This window comes from Manis javanica, chromosome 14 (assembly GCF_040802235.1).
Source record: "Manis javanica isolate MJ-LG chromosome 14, MJ_LKY, whole genome shotgun sequence".
In the NCBI taxonomy this organism is placed as follows: Eukaryota; Metazoa; Chordata; class Mammalia; order Pholidota; family Manidae; genus Manis; species Manis javanica.
Genome location: NC_133169.1, coordinates 44,820,718 through 44,845,614, shown reverse-complemented (window position 1 = coordinate 44,845,614; position 24,897 = coordinate 44,820,718).

Genomic DNA, 24,897 nt, shown 5'->3' with positions numbered 1-24,897 from the left:
GTGAGTCCTCATGCACAGTCAGTTCTCTAGGTAATTCTGTAAGATAAACTGAACCCAGGGTGTTTACTGATCTGGTTCCCCTCCAAGAGAGTGGCTTCCCTCAAGCACTGGGACCACATCAGCTAACATTTCATGCACCACTTTAAGATAGGGTGGGTTACTGTCTGATTACCAAAGAATATCTTAGGAATCTTACCTCTTCACTCTCTGGTTTTCAAAATGGAATCTTAACCATAAGAAGGGGTCCCTCTTGTTCTTCCTATACTGTTTATATCTTGGCGTTTTCATCAGTCAGGAAAAGTTATTCGTGGTGCTTCTCCCATGCCCCTCAGCTACCTCAGCCTAACATACAAACCAAAAGACATTTTATTGTTCATCTGGTTAAGGCCCTCATTGTAGAGTAAAGGAACTGGAATAAATTTTAAAGATATAGAATATGGAAATGAGATTCTGTTTGTGCATTTATTTATTTTTGCTTTGGCTTTTAATAAGTCTTAAAAGCATTAATCACTTTTAGCTTGTTTCTTTGAAAATAATTTTGACTACTCAAGACATAGTTGTCAATATGCCATTCATCTACTACATAGTTCCAGGAAAATCTTTTAAACAATGAAGCTGATCAATCTTACATGGAGAATTAATAATATCAATTATGCAGTAGAGAATTAAGTGAGATTGTTTAAGAATCATATACACAGCAGTGTATATATTAACATTATTAAAATACTGACTTATTTTTTAATGAGTATTGACCATATTTTCTTTTTGTAACAAAAGCAATATTCAGAATAAAAGTCTGTTTTTGTTTTGTATTAGGACATAGAATTTTAGTATGCAGGATCCATAGGTCAAGACATCAAATTGAAATACTACTTATCTAATTAAGTCATGAGATTATTAACTCTTACTAAATATGTCATTAAATATGAATTTGGAAATTATTAAATAAATGCATTAGTTTATTTGCTATAATCTTGTTTTACACAGATACACCCTAATTGTGTTTTAAATAATTTTAAACTTACAGAAAAGTTGCAAGGATGTTGTAGAAAACTCTGAAGTAAACTTAGCAATAATTCCCCATGTTTCAATACTTTGCCACAGTTCAGTCATCAGAAAAAATAAAGAAAAATACAATAATTGTATTTAATTCTTGTTCATTTTGAAATTAGTTTCAATATCATGTGTTGTGTATAGTTGCATTGTTCATTTAATCATTTAATCTATCACCTGAAACAGTTCTTCAGTCTGTCTTTGTCTCTCCTGATGTTGACACTTGAAAAACAGGATTGTTTGTAATGGAAATGTGCTTTTTGAGGGGTGATATTCTATTTTTTCCTCATTACATTTAGGTTAGTATTTTTTACCAGAGTATTATCTCTGGATCAAACTCGGACATACGCCATATCAACCTATCTTTATTTTAGTCGGTAGGTTTTGAGCCATTACTGTTTGTATATATATCTGTGGGGCACTTGTGGTCTGAGAGGAGGTGCTTGGATGTGGAGGGCTGACAGCATTCCTTGGGAGACCAACAACAGGGAATGAAAAGGAAAGGACGCTGGGATTTAGAAACCGAGGCTTGGGCCTCAGTGTCAGTCACTGCCACTGGGATCCCATTGATTCTGTGTGTTACTAGGGGAACTTACATCACACACTCTCACTGGTGGTTTCTCATTTCAAAGACCTACCAGGGTTTTCCTTTTCTTCACTTCTTCCATTTTTTCCATACTGGAAGCACTGAATCCCCACAAAATATTAAATTATTCACTGATGTGCACAGTCCTAAAATATGCATACATAATCCAAGCTTTCCACATCATACCCTTTGATGACCAGCCTACATTAAATAGTTTTGGAATTTATGTAGTTCTTTTTCTCTTCTAAATTAAGTGTATATATTGCATGTACACTGCTTAAAAGTTGTGGAATGAAGTCTTTTACATGTACTTTCCAACATGCTTAATTTCATTTGAACTGCAGTTATTTCATTTGATTGAGTTTGCATTCAGTTTCAATTTTTGTTCACATTTGGTCACTTCACTTTTTCAATATTTAGAAAAATAGTATGTCTTCTCCAAGAAAAGTGTTTAAAAACAGTATCAACAATAACAACAAAATCTATGCTCAGTGAAATGCCACTCCCTTCCCATCCCTTTCACCCAATCACTCAGCACCGTGTGAGGAAAAACACTCTCAGCATTTCAGGGATTAACTTTAATGTGTTTGTTTTTTAAAAAGAAGAGTTGTGTATGCTTACTTATTGTACAGCATACTATGAAAACTCTCTTGTGTTAGATTTTTCACTTATTGCATGCTGGGAATCACTACTTATCAGCTCTAGAGATTGCCTTCCTTGTATTTTATAGTCAAAGAATAACCGACTATTATATACCATAGTTTTACTAATATCCTGGGTTTTGACATTGAAGTATTTTCCAAATTTTGCAATTGCCCATAATGCTACTAATAAAAAACATGTGGAAAATGCATTACTGAACACAGGAGGTGCACCTTCAAGGTATTATCTTGTCTGGTGATTGTCCCTGTTTATTAGACCCTGTGTTGTTTACTTCTGCACAGCAGTTTACACGTGCACTCGAAGCCCACTGGCACTAAGTTCAAGTTTTAACATCCAATTTTTTTGAATATACCAATGGAAAAAATAAGTGTAAGGTATTATTTTGGCCACATAGAGACTTCCTGCTTCACATACCCCACAGAACTGTATGGAATACCCGCCAGCCCTCAATGTCACCCTCTGGGCCTACAAAATATTCCACCTCAGGGAATCAGCCTGATCATTTGCTTCCAATGCTTTTCTTTTATCCTTTCCATTTCTTTTACTAGGAAATTTTTAGGATATTTTATAGTTATTAGAATTTCTCTTTTAGTTTTGTTACTTTATAGCTATTTTTGTTGCATATGTCTGCCCCAGGAATTACAACACACCTATTTAAATTTATAACAGTTTTATGATTATTAATCTGTACCTTTTTATAAAATATAAAAATTTTGAATTCATATAGAATCACTTAAGCTGTCATATATATTTCCATATGCATTATAAACTCCACATGGCGATGTTAATATTTTAGTTTTTAAACAGTTATATAGAGCTTATGAAGAAATGCAGGGGTCACTGTCCAAAAGGAAAAGAAAATAACTTACATTTATCCACAAACTCACCACTTTTATCCTATTCACAAATTTCTTAGGGATGAAGTCTACATGTAACATTTCCTCCAGTCCGAAGCATTTAATTTCATATTTCTTTTACAGTAAGCTTGCTGTAAACATATTCTTTGTCTTTTATACAATGGTATCTTTGATTTTATTTAACTTCCAATCATATTTTTGAAAGACATAGAAATTTGGCTGATCATTCACATCACTTTCAGTACTGTAAAATTATTTTTCTACCATCTTTTGGCTACCATGGTTTTTAGTGAGAAAATACCCAGTATTTGGGGCACTTTCTCCTTTTAGAAAATGTTTTATTTCTGGGCCCTTTCTTTTTCTTAAGTGTATTTTTTTATTGATGTATAGTGGAAATACAATATTGGTTTGAAGCACACAACACAGGGGTTGAATAGTTACACACTTTGTTAAATCCTCCCTCCTGCTAGTGCCGCTAGTCTTTGTCAACATAGGAAAATGTTACAGAACCACTGACTATATTCTCCATGCTTCACTTCCATCCCCATGACCAACTTATATTATGACTGAGAGTCTGTGCTTCTGTATACCCCTCACCCACCCCACCCCCTATCAGGACCCCGCTCCCATGGTAACCACCAGTCACTTGTTAGGGACAATGGGTGTACTGCTGTTTTGTTCATTTTGTTTTGTATTGTTTTTAAATCCCACACATAAGTGAAAGCATATGGTATTTGTGTTTCTCCACCTGGCTTATCTCACTTAGCATAATACCCTCTAGGTCCACCCATGTTGTCACAAATGGCAGGATTTCTTTGCCTTTTATGGCTGAATAATATTCTTTTGTGTATATGTACCAGCTCTTTTTTATCTATGCATCTCTGTAAGGACTTTGGTTGCTTCCATATCTTGGCTACTGTAAATAATGTGGCAATAAACATAGGGCTACGTATATATTTACAAATCAGAGATGTTGTTTTCTTTGGTTAAATTCTTAAAAGTGGAGTTACTAGGTCTATGGCATATATTTTTTTAAATTTTTTGTGGAACCTCCATTATGTTTTCCATAGTGGCTGCATCAATTTTCATTCCCACCAACAGTGTAAAAGGGTTTCCTCTTCTTCACATCTTCGCCTACCCATGTTCTTTCTGGTCTTTTGCCCAGTGGGATGCTGGGCTCTCTAACCCATTCCTCGGGACTACAGTCTCCTGTCCCGCCCTTGGAGACATCTGGGATGGGAAGAGTTGTGTTTCAGGTGTTGGGACACTAACTTCTAACCCATTTCTTTCTTGCTAGGTGGGCCACGTCACTGGGCTGCATTCTCCCCCAATGAACCCAATTCGACCCTGAGACTCTCAAAAGGAAAAGGTAATATTCTTCTGCAACACATCTTGGCCGCAACACCAACTAGGAGACCAAGAACAATGGCTTAATCCTAACACTTTTACTGAATTGAATCTTTTCTGGAAATGAGCAAACAAAAGGGCAGAAGTGCCTTATGTTGACTTGCTTCTATGTCAGAAGCTGAAAAGGCCACGCCAAGCTTGCCAACTTGCTGCAGCCCTCTCTCCACTCCTCTTCCTACTTTACCTCTGCACCAGTGTCAGCTAAAGCCGACCTTAGGTGAGCAACAGAGAGTTATTAAAGAGGCTTCTAAGTTTTCTAGCAGCCTTGCAATTGTCTAATACTGTTTCCCATTAGAGAGACTGCTGTTCCCTCAGTAGACCCTAACAGGACCCTAAGTGTTCCAAAGATGCTCTGTGGGAAAAAAACCTATTTTCCTTGTGCATAAAGACAGGGCTAAAGAAAGCTAGTATAACAGTTCACAATTGCTTCTTATTTTCACTGAAAATTAAGGTTTCTAAGGGTTTTAATTTCTAATTAAGGCTACTGGAAATAATAAGGGCAACGTCTGCATGCTAGAAAAGATGTGTTTTGATAAGAGAAGGTATGAGGAGTGGAAATGCATTTTTATTGAGGGAAAAGAAGGTAATTTCATCCTAAAATACAGCTGGTTATTTTAAGAGGGAGAACTCTGAATGTAAAAATAAAGTTGTAGAAATTTTGTGGAAGAAGAAATTAATGTCATACTATGTGAGATTGAAGTAAATGAAGCTTAATATAAAGTACACCATGAGATTAGAATTTTGCTTTCCATTAAATGGACAAAGTTTTCTCAAACTATTGTTCTATTCTTAATATTAAGAGATTGCAAAAGTTTTTTCTAATTGTATCAATTTCTCATGTTTAATGTCTAAATAAGGTGTTTGAGTACTTAAGAAAACAAAATCATAATATTAAAAAGCTATGAGCTAAGTTTTGCAACAACTATGTAACATTCTCTATTTGGTATTTAACTACCTACATTTTAAAGTATTTTGTCATGTTTAGATACTGTTTCACTTCAGAACTATTTGAGAACAACTAGATTCAAGCAGAACAAGATTTAATTGCATAAGATTGAGTAAACTAAGGGGGATGATTTTACTTTTTAAGACATTTTTGTTTCATATGTTGTTGATCTTTTAAAGTTAGTGTTTTAAACCTTTCTCTTAGGCTGACTTATAACAGTTTAGGAAATTATACCTTTATAAACAAATTGAAACATCTATTTTTCTCTCTGTACCTGATCCCTCCAGAATTCAGAAACTCTCAGTGAGTATTTTTATATGTTAGGGCAATATTCTTATTTGAATAAGTTCAATAAGAATTTGCTCTCCTTGTGACAGGACACAATTGAAAACACTGGTTATATTATCAAAGCTGTGACTGAAGTAACACATTTGAGAGAGGCACACGTATACTCAGACATGACCAGGCAGCTTGAAGGAGCCAACATTGACTTTATGGGGCCAACAAAGCCCCTCGGAAGAACCGGCCTGGGACCTTGTTTACAGGGGTCCCAGCTGCCTTACAGGGTGAGTAAGAAGGCCACTACCTGGCAAATGTATGAACCTCAGAGTATCTTGGGGACTTTGAGGAGAGAGTAATTCACCCAATTTCTACAGATACTGAAGGCTTGGATTTCCTTTCCTCGAGAGGCCTTTAAATGTTCAATCTGCAATTCCTTACAACAAAGCACACGTAAAAGAGCCTGTGCAATCAACTGCTCTTCTTGCTGCATTTATGTAAATAATCAAGCCAAGTGTTTTGAAGCTAAACTTATTTTAAACTTAAATTTTAAACTAAAATTTTTTTCAATTTTAATTTGAAGCTAAACAAATTAGTCTTACTATGATTGCCTCTAATGAAAATGAAGGTGATTTTGGGAGAAAAGAATTATGTTTCAATAGTGCAGCCTTATCTATACTAGATTTTAATACTTGTGATTGTGAAATAGACTGGATCCTGAAATCTGCTTTCCACAAAATATATGGCTGTGACTCTCCAAATGTTTCCAATTTTCTTCCGTCACTTCAGTTGAAGTCTTCCTGCTCCTAGTCTCATATTTAGCCGTGCATTCTTAATCTCCTGGTCAAGTTTATTCCTTCCAGAATGGAAAATCCAACTCCAGTTATTGCTCAGATAAGGACTTCAACCTCTGTCTCTGACAATCAGTGAAGAAACCAGCTGATCAAGTCTCTCAGATTCTTCAGAGGCTCTCAGAATCATGAATTCAGTCTCACTTTTAGAACTGGGATCCTAGCAACTATCCTTCATTGGACTCCCACTAATTCTTCTACTAGCCCCAATGTGTGAACCATGCTTACTAAACCTCTTAACTAAATTTATGTCTTCCAGACTACAGTCCCTCGAGGTTAAAGCCCTGCTGTCATGAAGATTCAAGCCCTTACCAATTGATGAACCATGCAACTTCCTGAGACCCTCGATGGGAACCCTTATGGTCCCAATCTACACCATCCCGACAGTCAGCTAGCAGAGGGACCCAATGACCACACCATCCCTCACAAGCAGGAAGCAGTCAGATTGGCCATTGCCCCTCACCCCGATGATTTGGATCGCAACTACATGAGGGGGGAATGTTAGGCAGAAGAATAGATATGTGTGCAGTGGAAAGAGAATAAGGCCAGTAAAGTGCACTAGAAGGGACTCAAAGACTTAGCCAGATAGAACTAGAGCCAGAAAGGAGTACAGAGTTAATGGGTTAATTAATTGAAGCTGCAAAGTACAGAAGTAACTTGGAATATCCAGAAATTCCCCAAATAAAGAAAAGTATCTGAGCATGGCCCATGTCTTCATTGTATCAATTAGATGATGTCATTGCAAAATCTACTTAGCCTGATAAAAGGCCCATTTTATTCTTTAACTTAACCTATATGCTGTTTTTTCCTCTCCTCCAGCCCCTAATCAAGTAACTTTGCAACTAGGACAGGAAGCCTACCTCAAAAGTGTAAATAAGCCTATGTGGACAAAGAATGCTGAGGTCCCGAACCAACATAGTCACCTAGATAATCCTATTCTTAAAACAAAGCTTCAAAGGAATTATAAATCACCTGTTCATGCCTTATGCTGACCCTTACCCAAGAAAGCCTTTTAAAGACCAGAGCCCAAACCCTTAAGTGCACCTCCTCTCTGAGGTTGCCCACGCTTGCCTTTCTTTGAGTGTGTCACTCTCTAGGTCCTAATCCATGTAAGTAGGGAGGGGCTGCTGGGAGCTCTGATCTGGGGCTTGCAAGTTCCTGTAGCCTGGGTGATCCAGACAGGATTGCAGCTGTACCATCCTGCACTTTAGTAGCCTGCCATAAAATCTCCTTTATCTTTGGGAGGTTCTCAGAATGTTCTCAGTCATCCAGTGCTCTGCAGCTCCCCCACATCCTAGGTGGGAGGGGACCAGTTCCAAATCTGTTCGGATCCAAGTAATCACTGGACACCAGGTGACCCTGGCTTAAGGAGTTAGGAGGGATCTGTCCCATGCTGAGTAACAATCCAATGAGCATCCCTTTGCTTACTTTTCCCTTTCTCTCTGCTTTAGTCAAGTAAACCTGCCTTTGTCTGCCTTGACTCTGGCCTGCTTCTCTTTTTGGGGTGCATTCAAATAAAACTTTTACTCTGCTTCACTAATGTGTCTCTGCTTTCAATTCTCTGCCATGGTGGGGACAAGAACTGAGGAAAATAAATCAACTCCCACTAACAATAAAAAATACTATGTAGAGAATTAAATGATTTTCCAACCATCATATATACAGCAACATTGGTATGATTATATTTTAATATTCTTAAATATTGGCTTATCTTTTTCATGAATATGAAAGAGACTGTGTTTTTGCCAAAAAGGAAGGCACATTTAAAAATAAAAATCAGGTAGGTGGGTTGTTTCAGATAGACTTTTAGTATGAGGAACAATTATGTCCCCAAATTTTGAATTATAATAGTGCTAATTTTATTAAATTATCACTATATTAACTTATAATAAATATGACTTTAAAGTTTTAAATTATCACAAAATATACGTGGCTTATTTGGTATATATTTTTTACTCTGATGCACCCTAATTTTTTCAAATAATTTTAAACTTACAGAAAAGTTCAGGGATATTGTGAAGAACTCTCAAATAACCTTACCATGTATCCCCAGTTTTCAATCCTTTTTTGCATTAGAGGCATGTGATAAAAGATATTAAATATACTATAATTATATTTGATTGTATTCCCTGTTTTTGTTGATTTGTTTATTTTTGTATTTCAGGATCAGGGTTTTTAGTTGCAGTGCCCCTTTAGTCTTCTATAACCTGAAACAGTTCTTCAGTCTCTGTCTTTCATGACATTGGCATTTTTTGACACACATTACTGTTATTAAAGGAAATGTGCCATCATTTGGATTTCCTTTTTTACCTCATAATTTGTAGGTTAGCATTTTTGACCAGAATATTACATTAGGATCAAACTCAAGGCACACTATGACAACATATCTTTATTTTGTTCAATGGATTTTGAGATGTTACTGTTTTTATTTATTTGTACTCCAGTTGTGATCTCTGAGGCTTGGGAGGTTAACACCTATGAATACAAAGGAAAGAGAGGTTTCTAAATTGGTAATTAGTAACTCAGATATGGGCCTGAGGTTTGGTCACTGCTGCTGAGTTTTCAGCGATTATACATCTTGTTGGGAGAACTTATATCATAGGTTTCCACTGGGAGGTGCTGTTTCAGTACAACGCATGCTGGATTCCTCCTTTCCTTCACTTCTTCCAAATTTCCATACTGGAAAGACAGGATTAAAAAGGTTAAATAATTTATTGTTTTTACAATCTTAAAATATCAATGACACAATGTATTACTTCCATAATAACACCAATACAACGTCCTGCTTATATAATATAGTGAAAATTCATTATAGAGCTTTTTTCCCTTCTAGATTAAGTACATATATTCAGAGTTCACTGTGGAAAAGTAACGTGTAATAGTTTCCTTTTAAAAAAAAATCAACATGTTATGTTTTTCAATTGAAATGCAATTATTTCATTTGAGTCAATATTCATCAATTTTGATTTTTACCTCCACCTCTCATGAATTACTTTTTGCATGCAGAGAATAAATATGCCACCCCAAAGGAAAAAAATACAAATAAATGTTTATATAAATAAATAAATATAAACATATAAATTGTACATGTATAAACAATAAAATCTCTACTCAACAAAATTCCACTCACTTCTGATCTTTTTCACTATTTCTCTCAGCACCTCAGTGTTAGGATCCAGGCTTCCGAGGCTTCTCCAGAGAACAAACTACACAGGCATAGAGATGTAAATTCAAGCAAAGTCTTTATTCAGCCAGCTAGCTGGGGTCCAAGTGTCAGCCCGACGCAGCGGGTCTCAACAAGGACCCCGAGCACTCAGAGCCAAGGGTTTATATAGCATTTTCAAAGCACTTAACTCATAGTAATTTTCCACAACTATACATTATTCTTGCAAGACATACATCCTGGGGTTAAGCAAGGGCAGAATAAGACTACTCCTCAATGGTTAGGGAGGTTCTGCACGATAAGCTTGGTATGTAAGATTAACTGACTGAGGTTAGCTGACCAAGGGTCACAGCTGCCCACCACCTGGTGCTCCTGATTAACTTGTTTTTCAAGGCCTTACCCAGGCCCAGGTTTTTTGTTTTTTGTTTTTTCTTCCTGAGTCACACCCTCAGAAAATGGTTTCTAGGTTTCTAAGATGGCTATGCTTATGCTAATTTACTAATCTTACTAATGATTAGATTCTACATTTCCCCACTTTCTTTTGGCCATTCCAATCATAGAATGTTTGTTTCTTCCTGCTGTGTGAGTGAATGATACTGCGGTCTCAGCATTAGCACCTGAACAGCACTCACTCTTTCCCTAACAAAGGCTATTAGCCGGTTTAAGATACAGGGACCTAAAGTGAGAAGCAGTATGAAAATAAGCAAGGGCCCTGCCAGGGTGGATATAAGGGTTGTAAACCATGGGGATTTAGTAAACCAGGATTCAAATAGCCCTTGGCTGGCTTCTCGCTCTCTCTTCCTTTGATCTGGCCTCTCTCTAAGTTTAGACATTGAATCTCTTACTATTCCAGAATGGTCTGCTGTTAGGGTTTAGCTAAGTTTTATTAGTTCTTTTTCCTGACTCTTGATGCTCTCTGCACTCCTTTACATTTCCCCCCTTTTCTTGATTAGACTATGGAATCTTCCACAGCGGCATCTAGGGCCTGATAACTTTGACGAAGGACCAAGAGTTGGACAGTGTCAATTCTTTCCTGCACAAACTTAACAAGCCTGTTAATTATGCATGGGCCAATCGTAAACAGCAACAGCAGGATGATGAGTGGCCCCACAACAGCCGAGAGAAGGGTAGCAAACCAAGGCTTGTATTTGAACCAAGACTCAAACCAGCCTTCGCTACTTTCATATTCTTTACGCCTCTTCTCTAAATCTTTTTTTAGTTTGGCCAAGGAATCTCTGACTGCACCAGTTTTGTCTACATAGAAACAGCACTCTTCTCTTAAGGCTGCGCATAACCCTCCTTCCTTTAAGAACAAGAGGTCCAGGCCTCTTCGGTTCTGTAGGACCACCTCGGACAAGGAGGTGAGGGATTGCTCTAGGTCTGATATTGTCTGTCAGAGTTGTTCTAGGTCTCTGTTGATTGCCAGCCTCAGGGCTGTGAGCCCCTTTTCTCGAGTTACAAGGGCTGCAACCCCCGTGCTTGCCCCTGCCATCCCTAGGGTGAAGAGGGCCCCAATGGTCAGGGCGGTGACAACCTCTCTCTTTTCCCAGTAAGAGGTCAGCCGGGCTTCCCAATCAGAAAGGAAGGACTCATGAGAATGATACATTAGGCGAGGTAAAATGGCCACAAGCACACAAAACTCATTGTTAGCATTGAGCACAGAGGTGGATAGGGCCGGAGTGAGGCCTGTCTTTGAGCAGAGCCACCAGCCAGAGGAGGGTATAATCCACTTTCCTTGCTCCTACGTAGTATTATTATAGGAGGAGCATAACTGGTGCTGGGTTGTCGGGACTGTGCCTACACACGTACCAATGAATGAGACTTGAGCGATAGTAAGTCCCCACGGCCTCCCATCCCAGTAAGTGGGATGGGAGTTGTTGATAGTGTAGGAGCCATTTATCCTGATTGCTTCATATAAGGGGGGGTGAACCTGGGTAGCATAGCCAACAGGGATCGGTAAGGGAGGAAGTGGTGTGGTTAAGAGTCTCTGCTACGGCCTGCACCATTTCCCACATGGGATTATTTAACCCAGAGGGAGTGTGCTGGGCCCATAACTCAGAGGTCAATGGACCCAGTCCTCTCATAGGCTCTGGAGCAAACGTTCTGGTCGGCATTTTTTCATCCTTTTTACTCAGGCTCTTGTCTTGGATTGAAGGTTTCTGAGGATTTATGACCGGGTTGGGACCTAAGGCTTTCTTGACTATTGGCTCAACTTTTAATTTGACTCGGATAAGGGTTCCAAAGGGAGGGGTCTGATAAAGATATAGGCCCCAGGTTAACCCTGTCTGCCATTGGGTGTCTTTTTTTCCTTGTTCTGTGAACTGGAGCTTGAGCAGATTATAGTCTGGGCTGTACCTAGTTCGGGTGCACGGTTTAACAAATGAGAGAGTGATGAGCTGGGGAGTTACTTGCCACTTCCACTCCCCGTCATTGGTGGTAACACAACTCCAGCGTGCACAGTATCGGGACTCAGCCCCTCCACACTGCTGCTTCTCTGGCCCTGTTCGAAACCCTGGGCACGCATAAAACCCATTTCGACTCACAGAGACTCTGCGTTGCTTTTCTTGCCAGTCTCCTCCTCCCATTCCAACAGGACAGAACTGAGGGGCGCAGGGAAGAGGGAGGCCTGAATGCTGACTCTTGCCCTTTCCGCCTCTCTTTTCTAAGTCCGCTACTCTATCTAGGTTAAAGTACAGGTTAGGGAACCATGTGCCTAAGGGGGTCTTGTGGGAAGTGCGGTTGTATATTTCATGAGTTTCCCAGTTCTCTATTTCCCAGGTGAGCTTATAGTGGACATGGGGGTTAGGGTTCTGGTGGGTTGGAGGTAGCAGGAGCATCAGAATCACCAATAGCCTGGTTCTTTTTATACAAGCAAAGCTTGAGGGGGTTATTAGTCTGAGTTACCCACCAATCTGGGCCCGGCGGGGGTCCCCGTTCTGTGTCATCTCACATAAACAGGGTCTCTCACCCGAAACTGATGAGGTACCAAAAGGTCCTCTGGCCGATAGGCTTCCTGGATGGACTCCTCTCTGCACAACTTCTAGGAGCCAGCCCCATTGTCTCGACGAGATGTGGCTCCTTTTATCTTTGGCTTAGGTGTAGTTTTAAGGGATTGGCAGTATGCTGCTGCACCTTCCACTTTTCCTTATGGGCCCCTGGGTCTTTATGAGGCAAGACCTTCCAAACGTGGGTGTGGTGTACCCAGGGAGCGATACAATCAACCTTGAGAGCAGTGGGGGTGGTAAACAATACAACATAAGGTCTTTTCCACCTGGGCTCGAGAGTCTTCACTTGATGTCTTTTGACCCATACTATATCCCCTGGGACTATGCCATATTCCGGGCTCGGAATTTTCCCACCCTCATAATATGCTCTGATCAGGGGCCGGATTTCTTACTGCACTTTAGCAAGAGCTTGCAACACATTCAGATAGTCAGGGGCCGGGTCCTCTGCATTGGGAAGCTGCACTCGTCAAGTTATAGGTGGAGGGGCCCTATACATTATCTCAAATGGAGTTAAACCATGTACATAGGGGGTGTTCTGAGGGCGGAAGATGGCTAAGGGAAGGAGAGTCACCCAGTCCCCACCAGTCTCCAATACCAATTTAGAAAGGGTCTCTTTCAAGATCCGATTCATTCTCTCTACCTGCCCAGAGCTTTGTGGGTTATAAGCACAATGTAACTTCCAATCTACTCCCAAAGCTAGGGCTAGTCCTTGCAGGACTTTGCTAACGAAAGCCGGGCCGTTATCAGAACCCATTGCTTCAGGGACCCCATATCTGGGGATGATTTCTTCAATTAATTTTTTTGCTACTACCTGGCTAGTCTCATGCTTGGTTGGAAAGGTCTCCACCCACCCAGAGAAAGTATCTACCATAACTAGCAAATACCTGTATCCATACTTCCCTGGTTTTATTTTGGTGAAGTCTATTTCCCAATTCCTCCCTGGAGCCCTCCCCCTTTCCCGGGTACTTGCTGGGTGCAGCCCTCTTGGGGCTGGTCTTAGCATTGCACAACTACTGCATTCTTTCGTGATCTGGCGAGTTACTTCATTCTGGTGGGGAAATACTAACTGCGCAGACTGGAAAAGGCTGAGCAGATTTTTTCCACCTAGATGGGTGGACTTATGCAGATTAGCAAGCAGGTACTGTCCTAATGCTTCTGGCAAGATCAATCTACCCTCCTGGTCCCTACCCCAATGTCCCTCTCCAAACACTTCCCCCGGGACTTGTTTCCTAATCCACTTAAGATCTTGAGGGGAATACTCAGGTTTGGGAGGCAGTGCAGGCAGTTCAGGTATGGGTATTTCGAAGGCCGCAAGCACAAGAGAGTCCGAGAGGGCTGCCCTTTTAGCTTCCGCATCAGCATGGCTGTTGCCGATGGCCTCGGGTGTCTTCTTTGATTGGTGGCCCGGTACATGTATAACTGCTACCGCTTTAGGTTTTTCAACAGCAGCTAATAGTCTTTGGACTTCTTGCAGATTCCTCAGTCCCTTCCCTTCCGTGGAACAGAATCCTCTTTCTCGGTAGATGGCACCGTGGACATGGACAGTGCCAAAGGCGTATCTGCTATCTGTGTAAGCGTTGGCCCGCTTTCCTTCTGCTCTTTCCAGGGCCTCAGAGAAAGCAATAAGTTCTGCCTTCTGTGCTGAGCTGCCAGGGGGCAGCGCTGTGCTCCAGACAACTTCTCTGTCGTGGGTTACTACTGCTGACCCTGCTCTCCTGACCCCCTCCTGCACAAAGCTGCTCCCATCCGTATACCAATTTAGCTCACAGTTTAGTAACGGTGTGTCTTTCAGGTCTGCTAGCACCTGGATAATTTCAAAAAGGATATCTCTACAGTCATGGATGGGGTTCGTCAGATCTGGGTCTGGCAGAAGGGTGGCAGGATTTAGAGTTACCGGGTCAGAGAAGAAGCCATTGATAATGGGTGAGTCTTGCGTTCGTCATCCATTTTCCTGGAGGATGCTTGAGGATCCCCTCCACAGTATGTGGGGCTGTTATTCTCAGATTTTGGCCAAACGTCAGCTTGTCTGCCTCTTTTACCAGTAGAGCGATGGCTGATAGGATACACAGACAAGGTGACCACCCAGAGGCCACTGGGTCTAGCCGCTTGGACAAATAAGCCACAGGTCTCTTCCACGGGCCCAGCTGCTGAGCCAGAACTCCTTTAGCCACTCCCTTCTTTTCATCTACAAATAGGATGAAGAGTTTTTCTGGGTCTGGCAGAGATAGGGCGGGGGCCAGTAGGAGAGCTTCTTTTAGTCTGTCAATAGCCACTTGTTGTTCCTGTGTCCATTGCCAGCCCGGCCCTTCTTTGATTGCTTCATATAGCGGTCGGGCTATTTCTGCGTACCCTGGAATCTAGAGCCTGCAAAACTCAGCTGAGCCAAGAAATTCTCTCACTCCCCGGGGGGAGGAAGGGACGGGGATAGCCAGGACAGTTTGCTTCATGGCCTGTGTTAGCCACCTGGCCCCATTAGATATTTTGTACCCCAAGTAGACTACTGACCTCTGACAGATGTGGGCTTTCTTGGCACTGGCTCGATATCCCAGTTTGCCTAGTTCAGCCAGCAAGTTCCCTGTGGCTTCTTCACACTCTTCATGGGTTTCTGTGGCTAGCAACAGGTCATCTACATACTGCAACAATGTCACGCGGGGGTGGCTTCTGTGAAAGGGCTCCAAGTCCTGGCTTAGGGCTTCATTGAATAAGGTGGGAGAGTTCTTGAAGCCCTGAGCAGTCTAGTCCAGGTAAGCTGCCCTTTTCTTCCTCCCCCTGGCTCTTGCCACTCAAAGGCAAACAAAGGCTGACTAACTTCAGAGAGTGGAATACTAAAGAAGGCATCTTTCAGGCCTAGAGTAGAATACCACACATGCGTGGGTGGCAGGTGGCTGAGTAAGGTGTAAGGGTTGGGCACTGTAGGATGGATGTCTTCTACCCTCTCACTGACTTTCCGCAAGTCTTGCACTGGCCTATAATCTTTACTGCCAGGCTTCCTCACTGGAAGCAGAGGCGTATTCCATGCAGATTGGCAGGTCTTAAGGATTCCTGTCTCTAACAGTCTATGGATATGGGGTGCTATCCCTTTCCTAGCCTCTTCTGGCATTGGATATTGCCAGACCCGGATGGGTAGAACTGCGGCTTTAAGTTGAACAGCGACCAGGGATAGGTGTTCAGCGAGACCAATTCCTCCGGTCTCGGCCCATGTGGAAGGGAACCTCTGTACACAAGAGTCCATCTCTCCCCAGCCCCCCTTTTCTTGATCCACCTGAAACAGACGATGTTTGTCGGCCAGGGACAGAGTTAACACATGCGCTGGTTGTAGGGGCTGCCCTTCTTTGTCCATGATTTTTATCCCTTCGGGTTCAAAATGAATGCGCGCCCCAACCTTGGTTAATAAGTCTCTGCCCAGCAATGGTGCGAGGCTTTCGGGTATGACCAGGAATAAGTGAGAGACCTGATACCTCCTTAGGTCCACTTTTCTGTTAGTAGTCCAGGCATATTTCCTGGACCCTGTTGCTCCCTGGACTATATTTGTGCGTCCTGGGTTTAGAGGGCCATGGGCCTGGTTGAGAACTGAATACTGGGCCCCAGTATCTACCATAAACCCAATGGGAGTCCCCTCCACGCACAGGGTTACCCAGGACTCGGGGAGGGGTGCCAAGCCCCGTCCCCATCAATCCTCCTCTCCTATGTGCAGGGTCTTAACAGGGTTCCCTCTCCCTTGTTCCCTCCTTTGGGGGCACTCCCTCTTCCAATGTCCATATTTCTTACACAGGGTGCATTGATCTTGTCCTAGTTGGGATTGACAGGTTCCTGTTTCTTGAGGTGGCCTAGGGCCCTCCTTCACCCCGGCCAGGAATATCCTGGCCATCTCCTCCCTCTGCTTCTTGTTCTCCCTTTTCTGAAATTCTCTGTCTTCCTTCCTATTTTTCTCTTGCATTACCCATTTCTCTTTCTTCAGCCTTTCTTCTCTATCTTCCGGAGTTTCTCTAGCATTGAAGACTTTCTCCGCCTGCTGCAGCAGTTCCCTAATAGAGATCTCCCCCAGGTCCTCCCGCTTGTGGAGTTTTCTCCGGATATTGGGGGCTGCCTGGTTGATGAATGAGAGGACTACAGCTGACCTATGTTCCTCTGCTTCCGGGTTTATGGGAGTATAGCCGGTAAGCATCAAACAGCCTTTCCAGATACGCGGCTGGGCTTTCCATTTCCCCCTGAACAATAGTTTTTACCTTAGCCAAGTTAGTGGGCCGTCTGGCAGCCGCCCGGAGACTGGTCATCAGAGTCTGGCGGTAGACCCGGAGATGCTCCCTACCTTCTGCAGTTCCGAAGTCCCAATGTGGGCGCATAAGTGGGAATGCCTCATCAATGATGAGCTGGAGGGTAGTGGGTCTTCCATTTTCTCCGAGGACATTTTTCCTGGCTTCATTGACGATACGCTCTAGTTCTTCCATTGTGAAGAGGGTGCGGAGCAATTGCTGGCAGTCGTCCCATGTGGGACGATGGGTAAACATAATGGACTCCACTAAACCTATAAGACTCTTGGGGTCCTCTGAGAAGGGAGGATTCTGAGTCCTCCAATTAGAAAGGTCACTAGATGAAAAGGGCCAATATTGATATTGTTGAGCAATGCCTGTACCGATGGCACGCACAGGCAGAACCGGCACTGCTCCTTCTGAGGTGGAGGAGGGAGCCTCCCCTTTTTGTTCCCTGGCCCCTCGAGACCTTAACTGCATTCCTCCAGTAATACCTAGTGCCCAGCACGGGGCCAGTACGGGGGAGTGTGGGGAAGCTCTTTTCGGCCTCCCGCCTCCCTCTGCTGAAGAGTCTGGGGAAGCTGCAGCCACCTGGTTCCCGCTGGGTTCCCTAGCCGTGTTTTCTATCCCCCCGGCAGCTTCACTCCTCTCCTCTGCATACGGGGGTGGCTGCTCAATCGGCAGGAGGGGGAAAATAGGAGCACTGTTGGGGAGGACAGGTGGCGCACTTGGGCGCACAGGATTTCTGGCCCTGCGATCAGAGGGCTTTAATTTTTCCTGAGCAACTAGGATGGAGGTCTTTAGTGGGTCACTATGAGGTTTATCCACAAAACAGGGCTCCAACCAGGAAGGGGGATTCTCGGCCAAATTTTCCCAGACAAGAATATAGGGAAGTTGGTCAGGGTGGCCCTCAGGACCTGGCCGGGAGATAATGGCTTTGATCTTGCCAATAAGCTCCAAAGAAAGAGACCCCTGGGCTGGCCAGCCTACTCCGAAGGAAGGCCACTCGACTGAGCAAAAGGTGTCGAGCTTACCCTTCTTGATGCCAAGGCTCATACTTAAGGCCTGTTCCTTGACCTTAGGAGTAGCCTGAGTCTGACCCATGGTAAGAAAGAAGAAGGAAAAAGAATATGAGGGAGACAAAGGTGAAGGATGAAGATGCCACTTCAAACAAAATGACTGTTGTATGTACTTGTGAACGGGTGCCTGTCGTTGCAGTTTTTCTTCCATGGGGGACGCGAATTTATCTGGGATTCGTGGCTGTGACCCCCTTATCCTGTCACGAGAGTCTTCTAGTGGCAGGCGCCCTAATGGCTCTTAATTGCCTGACCCGTGCCTGCGGGGAATGATGTAGTGGCAGAAAGGAGGAACGGAGAGAGCAGGAGAACCTTAGAACAAGGAAACTTAAAATGAGAAGCGCAAAAAGAAATATAAACCGAAACCAAAACACAGTAAAACAATCACTGATAACACCAAGCACACACACCACATCTGATTGCACTCATTTGGACCGGTCCTTCTCTCACTCTGGTGCACACCACACTCACCACTTTCAGGATCCTCAAAAACTCTCGTGATTCTCCCAAAGGGCGTCCACTCAGACTGCCGCAGGGTGATGAGCTCGATCTTTTCCTCCTCGGGCGCCAGTTTTCTGCTGATCGGATTTGCCTTCCTAAGGCCGAGTCACACGGACTCTAGGGCCAGGATTGGTTACCTGGGCTTTTACCCAGGGTCGCTAACCTGGGGGCCGGGACTACCAGCCCGGACTTACTCGCTCAGAACCACTAACCTGAGACCATACACGCGATGGCGACTCCCGCTTTATAATGGATTTATGCAGACACAAGGGGGCGACCCTTGAATTACAATGCCCCGTCCGGACAGTTAGCCCTTTCCTCCAGCCATCCTTTGTTCTCAGGGAAGCCGCTCGTATCCAGGACGAGCCCCCAAATGTTAGGGTGCGGGCTTCCGAGGCTTCTCCAGAGAACAAACTACACAGGCATAGAGATGTACATTCAAGCAAAGTATTTATTCAGCCAGCTTGCTGGGGTCCAAGTGTCAGCCCGAAGCAGCGGGTCTCAACAAGGATCCCGAGCACTCAGAGCCAAGGGTTTATATAGCATTTTCAAAGCACTTAACTCATAGTAATTTTCCACAACTATACATTATTCTTGCAAGACATACATCCTGGGGTTAAGCAAGGGCAGGATAAGACTACTCCTCAATGGTTAGGGAGGTTCTGCACGATAAGCTTGGTATGTAAGATTAACTGACTGAGGTTAGCTGACCAAGGGTCACAGCTGCCCACCACACAGTGCTCATGATTAACTAGTTTTTCAAGGCCTTACCCAGGCCCAGATTTTTTTTTTCTTCCTGAGTCACACCCTCATAAAATGGTTTCTAGGTTTCTAAGATGGCTATGCTTATGCTAATTTACTAATCTTACTAATGCTTAGATTCTACACTCAGAAGAAACCACTCTCACAGTTTTAAGGATTATCTTTCCTGTTGTAACTCTGAGAGAAAATATGTTCCTAGCCTGGGGAAAATTACCTTTGAAGCCAAAATCAGTTAAAGGGAGAAATAAAGTGGAAGAAACACATTTATTGCTTACACACAGTTGTCTACTTCTGCTCACCCGTGTCTCTAGTGACCCAGCTTCCAAAAGGGACCCCACCCAACCACTCTGGTCCAGTCATGCCCTCACTCCCCTTGTTATTATCTATTGATATGGAGATAGACTACTTCTCTCCACTCTTTGGAAACACCTATTGATATGGAGATGCACTGAGGACATCTGAGAGCTTCAGGAAATATTACAATTTTATCCGGAGCACACCCCTTCAGAAATCTCACCTCACAATCTACTCACTCCCCATTTTTCACAATGGCACCTGTGTGAGAAAGGTGGAGCACTGTAACCAGACTAATAATATACAACAACAATAGCAATAAAATTGTGATATCCTCAGGCCAGAAGATTCAGCTAGATTCAAAGTCCTATGCAGTTTAAGGCCATAACTCACCCATTCCACAGGTGGTCAGCAGGTGAACAGGTAGGGAGTTCACAGCAATCACCATGAGGAAACTGCAGCCAGGGGTCAGGTCCAGGCCACAGGGACTGTAGAAGCAAATAACTTTAAAGAAGATAAGATGCATGTTTTAATGACACCAGCAAAGTCAAATCTTGTCCATCAGGTAGGATGCATCCAAGAGAGTGGTCCTGTGACAGGACAGTGGCAGGCGAGGGGCGGCGAGGGAGTCCAAGGGAGTCTGAGGGAGGGCGAGGGAGCTCAAGGGAGTCTGAGGGAGTCCTAGGGAGGAGCAGGGATTCCAGGGATTCCAAAGGAGGGAGAGAGATTCCGAGGGAGGGCGAGGGAGTGCGTGGGATTCTGAGAGAATCTGAGTGAGGGTGAGGGATTCTGAGGGAGGGCGAAGGATTCCGAGGGAGGGCGAGGAAATGCGTGGGATTCCAAGAGAGTCCTAGTGAGGGAGAGGGTGTCCAAGGGAATCTGAGGGAGGGTGAGGAATTACAAGGGAGCCCGATGGAGGGCGTGAGAGTCTGAGGGATTCCGAGTGAGGGCGAGGGTGTCTGAGGGAACCCGAGGGAGTCCGAGGGAGGGCGACAGGGTCTGTGGGAGTAGGAGGGATCCCAAGGGAGTCCAGGCCAGACACTTAGATTTTAGTCTGTATCCCACTTTTTTCTAGCTATGATTTTGGCAAGTCACAAAAATCCCTGTGGGACTCAATTTCTTCATTTATGGAAATGGGAGGTATGTGCACAGACCATAAAGATAAAGAAAACTTCCCTGTAAGATGCTCTTACATCCTGAATGTTTTAGGCAAACTACCATGACCATTGGGTGTTATTCTGCTGTTATTCCAGTAACATAGTAACATACAGGAGGCCAGCTCCAGGCATTTTCCCAAGGTGCCAGAAGTGCCAGCCATTGCTGGGCCATGTGTCAGAATGTCCAGGGCCGTGTCCACTCAACAGAGTCTCCAGGGTTTAATGCATTTGGGACTGGCAGCAGGGTGTTGCTCTGCTGGTCATATCCTAACTTAAATAACTCCTCTATGGTTTGCACAAACGCTTGTATAGGAAAGGCAGCCATGTGTGTTACATATCCACAGGGCTCAAGGCTCCTTTTCAGTGCTTCTCATTCAAACGCCATAGAACTGTGCATAAGTGAACTGACCATCCCTGTAGACTATTGGTGTCTGACTTCAGGCCAGATTTCAACAAACTATTGTACCTTTCTATCATGCCTGCCCTGGTAAGTATATATGGTACATGACACTTCCACTTTATCCCTAACTGATGTACAAATTCTTGTAAAATATGTTCAGTAAAGTGGGTGCCTTGGTCTCTCTGTCACCTGTGGCTGGCCATAGGCTGCAAAGAAACACTCTAGACCCCTCTTGGTGTTTTGCTGATTTGCACAATGTGCAGGAAAACCAACTAACAGTCCAGTAGCTGTGTCCACACAAGTCCCGGCATTCTGATATCCTTCTGATATGGGCAGAGGCCCAATAGAGTCGAACTGCCACCTGACAAGTATATCAGACCCTTTACTGTGGTCCATGTTGCTGTAGGATATAGTGTAAGCCCCTCTTAGAGCACACAAGACACTCATTCTGGGTTCTTCTGACTTATTGAAAGGTCTACAGCAAGCCCCACTAATGGGCTACAGCCCCCATTGTCTTTTGTTCTGCACACAACAAATGCTAAGTAACTATTGGGCCATATCAAAGGCAGGCTTTCCTTGTAGCCAACATACCTGGGCCAATGTGTATGCTTCATCATTCCCTGGAGATGCCAAAGGCAAATGGCCAGTCACATGATCTATGATAACTGTCTTAGTTTGACCAGAGGTCCATAGGTCTTGCCACAACTCTTGTCCCCAAAGAGGCCAGTGAAAAACTATCCCATTGGCATGGTGACATAATGGTAGCTGTAGAGTCAAGTGCCAATAGACAGACCAGCTGTCAGGGCAGACAACTATAGGGGAGGTCTCCTGGTTGATCATGAGCCATACCGCCCACATCTCAGCGCATTGCCTGCTCTTCCCTGCTCCATCCTCCATCCATATTGTCTCAGCCTTAGGATGGAAAGCCACAGTCCTCCACTTCGGGGGCTACCAGCAACTGGAGCCATCTGTGTACCAAGCATCTTCAGGTATAGAGGCTTTTCCCTCCTGACAAGGACTCATGGCTACAAATGGCTCAAAACAATTTCTTCCCTCTTTCCACGGGTATATATTACTGGCCCCAATAAGCATTGGAGTTCTCCCTTAAGGGCTATTTGACAGCATGCTATGATGCTGTAAATATGTGACCATTTGGCCAGTTTAGGTCCCTGTGCCATGTGATTTCATGACCTTTGGGTCTAGTCTCACACCCTGTGATGGGATAGGTGGTTATTATGTAGGTCAGAGTTGTTCCGATGATGGGCTCAGTAGCCAGCAAAGAATGGAACTCAGCAGCCAATTTCTACTCTATCAAGGTGTACTGGGCCTCTGCTCCTTTCCATAGTTGTGACCAGAATCCAATAGGTTAGCAGGTCCATTCAAGCTGCTGCCAAAGGCCCCATGCATAACCATCTTCAGTTACATGAACATCTAGCTTATAGGGCCTTGATGAGTCCATTACATTCAAGGACTATACTGCCTTGAATACCCACTTATCAGCAGTAAAATAAGCTGTATATGTTTCATTTCAGTCACACCAGATGCTCTTCCATACTAACTGGTAAAAGGGCTTAAGAATTTGTGTCCAGTGCAGGATAAACACTACAGAGTAGCCCAAAAGACCCCAAAACTCTTGTGATGCTGCCACAGTGGTAGGTGTGGGGAAAGCCTGGACCTTGTCTATGACTGCTTCTGCAAAATGTTTAATTTTACCCAATATGACAACCCCCATGAACTGTGCTAACAAACCAGGTCCCTGAACACTGGTGCTGTTCACAGCCTGTCCTTTCTCCTGTAGATGTTGCAGCAGTCTAGGGCTGTTCCTAGACTGTGACACTTGGTGGGACTGTGGAGGTATGCCTGTGGAAGGACAGTGAATGTACACTGCAAGCTTTCCCAGGTGAAGGCAGACTGTTTCTGACTTCCCTTTGTTATGGCAGTAGAGAAGAAAGCATTAGCAAGGTCCACACCATAATGACACATTCCTTGTTCATGACTGAGGGTGTCCACAAAGGGCTGCAATAGAGGGGACAGCAACATGCAGAGGGGGTGGGACTTTATTCAATACCCTATAATCCATGGTCATATGCTTGGAGTTGTCTGGCTTCTTCACTGGCCACACTGGGGGATTAAAAGGACTATGAGTGGCCTTTATGATGTCCAACTTTTCCAACTCCTAGAGTTTCTCTAATTTCCTTGTGTCCCCAGGGGATATATACTGCTTAGTATTTGCCTCCCACTGAGGTACAGGCAGAGCTACAGGTGGGTGGTTAGCTAGTCCCCTCAGAGCTGCCTTTACCACATGTACCCTCACTCTGAACTCACCTGCAGTGGTCTGTAACCTCAAGTGCTGCAGGATATCTATACCCAAAGTATATTCAGGGATGGGAGAAATATACTCAGTATACTCTATTGGGGTAATGCCCTCTCTCCAGTGGGATTTGGGCTTTATTCAGTCTAATTTTCTCACCCCCATAGCTGCCTTTCACAGCTGGGGTCCCTAGAAAATGCTCAGAGTTTCCATTAATCAGATAACATTCAGCTCCTTTGCCTACCAGTGCCAGGACAATTTGTACATTCATGGGGGATCAATGAATTGGTAATTCTACATGTGGCCTCTGGTCCCCACCACATCCCCTAAGGTGGGGGCCTTGACCCCCACCTCAGTCAAAGCACAATGCCCAAACTTCCTCCTGTGTGGGTGAGGGCCCAGGCAGAGCCTGAGTACTGTCCCCCAGGAAGTCCCATAAGGATACAGGCCAGACATGGGGCTATGTCTCCAGCCTCCATGTCCTGGACCTCAGTGGCTGGAACTACTGCTCTGGCTTTAACTGGTGTCACAGTTCTAACAGGACCCTATTGCACTGCCCATCAATAGGCACTTTCACTACCCCAGCCTTTATTAAATCAACCCACATCTGAGTCCTCGAGACCTTCCCCGGTTCTTTGCACCTCTTCTTTCAGTAATAGCCTGTACTTCCTTCCATTCTCTTATTGTTTCTATCTCCTCCAGAGCTGCTAAACTATGAGTAGCCTCACTTATGGGCTGCTCTAGTGGGGGGTAAGAATAGTCGATAGGGACACAAGGAGAGATACAAAATATCTTCCAGCAGTGAAACCTGTCTTCTCAATAAATGTCTTTTAAGGGTATCCTATAGGTCACCACCCAGCTCCTCCAAGTGAAGACAAATTGTGTGTCTCTCCTCGAAAACACTTTTCCCTCTCTCAACAAACAAACATCCCACAATCCCGGCTTTGGCATGTCTACTCAGGGAATCTGAGCAGTCTTCTTTCTCACAGAGGGCTGATTCCAGAGCTTCTGGTGTCTCCACCCTTCCCCAATTCTGGGAAGGTACCCACCCATTTAGTAGGAGCATTACCCTAGTCTAAATTTCCCACTAGATGCTCCCCAGTTGGGAGCCCCACAGATACGGGTCTCCTGGCGTATGCCACACCCTCCACTGCTGGAGCCACGGGGGAACTCCCCACCATCCACAGGGACATTTCCTGGTATCTCCCCATCGTCTCCAGGGGCAGCCTGCCTAAGTGTCACAACCACAAAGACAGATTTTGGGTTCAGATGTCCTACTGACTCTTGCCACATGTAACCTAGGGGTGGAGTGAGGAATAAGTTCCCAGCCCTGGGC